We start from the raw sequence: 6,000 nt of genomic DNA, 5'->3' as shown, positions 1-6,000 counted from the left end.
GTTTGGGAAAAAAAAAATAAAAAAGAGATGAGTCACAGAACTGCGGGATGGGTAAGGCTGGAAGGGAGCAGAGTGGGTCATGCATTCCAAACTCCCTGTAAGGATCCAGGCTTTGCGTTCAAGCCGTGGTGCTTTTACTTAGCAGTACAGATGTAGGATGTAACAGTCTCTAAATTCCAGCACTTGGAGCTTTTCCACCTTTTTGAATTTGAAAGCAGAGACTGAGACACAAGTGGTGGTTTTTTACAGGAACCCTTCTGATCCAAAGGTGTTGTATAGCTGAAGAAATCCCTAAATGGTTAATTACTAGGTAATGAAAAGTTATCATTCCACTGTGTGAAATGAAGTTTAAGATGTGTCTCATTTGTGACTAATTCTGTGACAAAGCTATTGCTTACATCATGTCTGAAGAGAGGGAAATACTTGTCCTACTTTTACAGCTGAGACCAGAGGCTTCTGCTGTGTTTTGTTTTACTTCTTACAACTTCTGATTGTGCTTGGGAAAAAAAATACTGAAAACTATGAAGGCATCAAGGTCAAAATTATCTTTCTCTCAAACTATGAAAGCATTCACAGAACTGGAGAGCTGCTAGGCTAATTATTTTACCCATCTTAGACTGAATATTCAGCAGGCTGTAGATAGGATGCAATTTTGCCATTCTCAGGGGGTAGGGTGGAGAATGGGGTGGGGTGTTCTATTTTTAAGTGGAGCCTTATTCAAACTTCATTTTTCAGCAGGATTTTTTCAGTCTCTCAGATCAACATACTTTGTCTTCTTACTATGTTATTAAAAAAAAAGATCAAATCATGTCTACACTCTCAGACTACAACCATTTTACTGATAGAATTACACAACTCTAAAATATAAGGGTCATAATGAAAAGACTAACACAGTCTTGACTCTGCTCTAATATCACTGAACTTCCTTTGGGGGTGAAGCTTTGCCTCAGGAACCTTAATTATCTGATGTGGTCAATTACTCCAAGATAATGATGATTTTATCAGGTATTACTGCTCAAATATTTTACGATAGACAGGCTATTTAATTACATTCCTGACCTACCAAAATGCTTACAGATGACTCAATTAAACAGTAAGAAAAGGTAGGGGGAAGGGAGGGAGGCAGGGACAGCACTTAAAATCTTTGCTTATAGTTCATTTAGAGAATTTTGTTCCTCTTGAGCATCCATCCATCATCCATCCATCCATCCATCCATCCATCCATCCATCCATCCATCCATCCAGGTTGCCCAGGCATTGCCTGGACAGGAAGTTTGGATAAACAAGCTCAATAATTATGTACAAATAGTAAAGCATGTCCAGCCTCTTTACTGCTGAGGTTTTAGGATTGGATCCTGAAAAATCCTTATGGTGGATTGAAAAAGTCATTTTAACATACCCATCATCCCAGATCATGGTGAAATAAAATTTCCACCACATTCAGGTAAAACAGAGGTTTTAAGACAGTGAGAAAATGTCTTTATTGCAGCAGTCTCTGGGGACAGTTTCAGCTCCTGCAGATCCCTCAGCTGCCCAAGTGCAATTCACCCTGGAGCTGGCTGCTCCATTTTTCTCTCCCTTAGCCTGGCATTCCTGGTGCTGGGTTGGCATTTGCCTGGGAGGTTGAGGTCACCCTGAGGACTGCTTTAATTGGCATCTCTGCTCCAGTGGCCCTAATGGGCTGTTTCCCAGGCACAGAACTGCCCTGCCTTAAGAATGCTTTGGCTGCACAACCTCAGATTTGGGTCCAACCCTGCCCTGGATGCTCCTGTGTGGGTGGCTCAGACCTGGGAGCCCCTCATGCCCTGAGCAGAGCAGGGAGCTCCTCCCAGTGCCCCAGACAGGGAAAGAGGGGCATATTTCTCCTGCCAAGCAATCAATTTGCTGCTGGTGAAATAGGAACTGTGAGCAAGATTTTGAGGGTAGATTATTTTTCCTTGCTGCTTACAATAATGTTACTGTAAGATTTTCAGCAACTGTGTCAAGGACTCAGCCAAGATCCCTGAGAACAATGGCCAGGCTGCCCTTCCTTTCATGGCTGCTGGAATTCTGCTGCATTTCTCCACAAAGGTCCATTTTTCTTTCCATTCTGGAAATAATGTGTATTGTTGCACTATTGTTGGAAAAACTGGCAGCAAATCCTCTTGGGCAAAGAATGTGGTTACCCACTATTGCGTGAGGCTAACAGGAGGAGAGATGACATTTTATGGGGTTTTACTCAGAAAACTTTTCATGAGACTATTATTACCATTTTATGGGATTTCTCAACAGAATTTTCATGGGCAGCATTCTGATCACTTTCTGTTATGTTTTCAACCTCACAAATATTCTTTTCTGTCACATTCCAAAGCACAGCATCCACATATATTCCCAAATATATTCTAAATTGCCCAGGAAGGAAACAATTTTTCTATCTGAAATTAGAAAATATATGATTCTGAAATGACAAATTTTAGCAAACCCAACTGCTGCCGGAATTGGTTTGGACAACTGAAAACACTTCAGCTTGACTTTTAAAAGTATTACTATCATTAGTTCTCATATCAAGATGAAAAGTCATATTGAAACTACTGTAATTCTTTCATTATGAAAAAAGCATGGCAACAGTGAAAGGAGCAGAAAGAGGCAGCAAAAATCTTAAGCACCATGTAATCCCCCATAATTTTGTTCAATATTATGTAAGTAATTACAGTTTTTGGTGAGTGAAATGGTGCCTGTTGACATCCTTCTCCATGTCCCCTGCACAAAGCCAGAGCCCTCTAAGTCACATTCTCCCACCAGTTTCTGTAAAACCAACTCCCCCCAGAACTTATTCCAAATACTGCAAATCAAATTTTTATGCCTGCAATGCTTGAGCTCCTTTTTACAGTACATACATATTTCAGACTTACCACTTAATACAATTATAGTTCATTTAGCCAGCAATTACAGTAATAGGAAGACTGGCAACCACTGTCATTCAGCCTGGAAAATCAATGTTGCACAGAGGTACTTTTATTCATTCTATGGAGTGCCTCCTTCGTTACATGCACATACTCTGGAATCACAAGGAAAGTTTCAGATCACTCTGGTTTTTATTATTTTTTTTTTTTATTTATCCATATACTATCAGGTTTCCAGACAGAAATATAGTGAATGACATCCTGAGGCACTCTACAACCTGATTTATTCTATGATTCTGTGAATTATTGGTTCTGTTCTTTCAGCAGATCCATTTTCTATTGCATTTCACCTGACACAGGACCTTTGACAACCCATTTCTTAGCAGCAGCTCAAAATATGGTCGTCCATGGGCAGAGAAATAGATTCTTTGGAGTTTTTCTTAAACCTTTAGTACAATGTTTGCTTTTAGTCCAGATTCTATAAACTTATGTCCAGGAAGGCATTTAAATAGGTGTTTCAGTTAATCCTTAATTTAACAGAGTTTGGAAGAATCCACGTAAACATATGGCTACAGTTAAGCATATGTGCACTAGACAGGAATGAAGTGCTGAATTACAGATGTAGTGCTTCCAAGAGAAAGCAAAGACTATAACCATGTCTCCTGAGTTTTAAATCCTCTCTCAGTCACTTAACCATGCTGCAGCAAACCTACTTTGGACTGATGGCTTAAATAGCTGTTATATTTGCATTTCATTATGTGAAAAATTAGGACTTGCAGAGGGCAAAAAGGATCTGTAATTTTACCTGGAATATTCAGTCCCAAAATGGGTGGCTAGCAATGGGAGGGCTGCCTTCGTTGTTCAAAAGGAAAATCCTTAAATCACTGCAAGAAATTTTTTCAGCAAGGAGAATAATGGTATTTTTGCAGGTTGCCAAACTTTTGCTTTAGAAGAGGCTCTTGGCAGCAGATCCACTTGATTGGATGAGCATTACTGAATTTCCTCGTTGATCTGTTTGTCTCTGCATGGTGCCATCTTTTGACGGTGTTACATTATAGCCCCTTGTTCTTATGATAAATTATTTTAATCCATCATCAGAGCACACTCTTGCTCTAATGATGGATTAGTGCTATGTATCATCAGGGCGAGGAGCATTGATAATGTACCATACAAACCCCCACTGACAGTGGAAAAATCTGCCAAAAGACTTAGTTTGCACTGCACCAAACTGAGACCAGAGATAAAGATACCATCACATGCCACAGGAAAAATTCCATAACTGGGATAAAAATGCCCAAAGGTGCAGGAGTGCTGTGTGGCCTCAGTGTCCCTGCATGGTGTCACAGCAACTCACCCTGGTGCACAAGAGTATGGAGAGACCTGAATTCATTTAGGGGTGTATAGGAAGTTTTTAGAATCATAGAAACACAGGGTGGTTTGGGTTGGAAGGACCTTAAAGATCATCTGTTGGCAACTAGTTGCCATGGGCAGGAACACCTTCCACTGTCCCAGGCTGCTCCAAGCCCCAATGTCCAACCTGGCCTTGGGCACTTCCAGGGATCCAGGGGCAGCCAGAGCTTCTCTGGGCACCTGTGCCAGGCCTGTCCACCATCACAGGGGAGAATTTTTTCCTGTTATCTGAGCTAACTCTACTCACTTTCAGTTGAAAGCTTGTTCTCTATCTTATGCCCTCATCCAAAGTCCTTTCCCCCTTCTTTTGGAGCACCTTTAGGTACTGGAAGGTTCTATAAAGTCTCCCCAGAGTCCTCTCCAGGATGGATCTCTCACCTTATAGGAGAGGTGCTCCAGCCCATGGACCATCTTCACATCTTCCTCTGGACTTGCTTCAACACCCTGCTTACAGCCAGGGCTCCAGATAGCCTGAGACTGCTGCCTGCCTCACAGGTGGGTGCAAATCCTTGGTGCAGATATCCCCCAGTGAGCTCCTTGCTTATAAAGCCATACCTTATGTAAGGACTGTGACGATTAATGTCAAGAAAACATTGAACATCAAAGAAAACACACAAGAAATTGAGCATACTATCATTTACCTTCAGGTAAATCCATAATACAGAACATTAAACAATATTGGCATCATCAGAGGCTAGGCTCAACTCATCCAGCAATTAAAGGGGATTTCAGCAATTAAAGGGAATGAGCCTATTGGCACCTGGGTTCTCCAGGTTCTCTGCACATCCAAAAGCGTCAGTAAGTGCCTGGACATTGTTCTCAAACAGAGAATTTTCCATGCTTTGAAAGTCAAACTACAGAACCCGAGAACGGGGGTTGAATTTGTGACCCCTACATAGGAGGCTGGTCCTTTTGGATGCAGCCATCTGCCTCGCTCTGTCAAAACCATCACATTTGCTCTTCTTTCCTGCTCAGCTGTGTCAGCATTTTGCCTACCCAGTTTTTCTAAGGGAAGGTGGAAGGAACTCTATAAACAAGCAGTGATGGAGAAATCTATGATTTGCCAGGTTTGGGGACAGGATTACTGTTTTAGAATGAGTTTTGGCATGGAAAGGCATGTCTTGATGAACAGTATGACTGAACAAGTAGTTCTGCATTAAAGCTAATGATTTGCTGTGGTTTTGGAAGAAGAAAGGCTTTCTTCTCATTAATTACCTTTGGCACATGGACTAGCCTACCCATGGAGGTTACTGAAACAGGGAAGGGTGGGGATTTGTGTGGGGAGAGCAGCTTTGGGGCAAAACCCCTGTCCCCAAGCTGCTTGTCCCAAGCAGATATTGAGGATTTGGGACCACTTATGACATTGAGACTCTTTCATCAGCTTTGCTGAGCATTTCCTCAACAAATCAGTACTGTGTGTTTATCCCATGTAACCTTCGGGTTGTGCAGAGAATGATCCCAGTCAAGTACCAGGATTCCAATTAATTATTCATGTAGTGCACTAATGGATAGTTGGTCTAGGAACTAAACTTCCTGAAGTGTATAATAATAACTACTATTTTTTAGTGCATCCTCTGTAGAACAAGTCTGAGCACATCTCCTGTCTGGCATATCATGTGTAGTTAGTTCCTCAGTGCTGCCTTTGACCTGACACCTGGAGAGGATCCAGAGGGAGATTTGACCATGAAGGGGAGTATGATGTGGAGCC

Source organism: Lonchura striata, chromosome 20 (genome assembly GCF_050655825.1).
Source record: "Lonchura striata isolate lonStrDom1 chromosome 20, ASM5065582v1, whole genome shotgun sequence".
Lineage (NCBI taxonomy): Eukaryota > Metazoa > Chordata > Aves > Passeriformes > Estrildidae > Lonchura > Lonchura striata.
Note: the sequence above shows the minus strand (reverse complement) of the source record.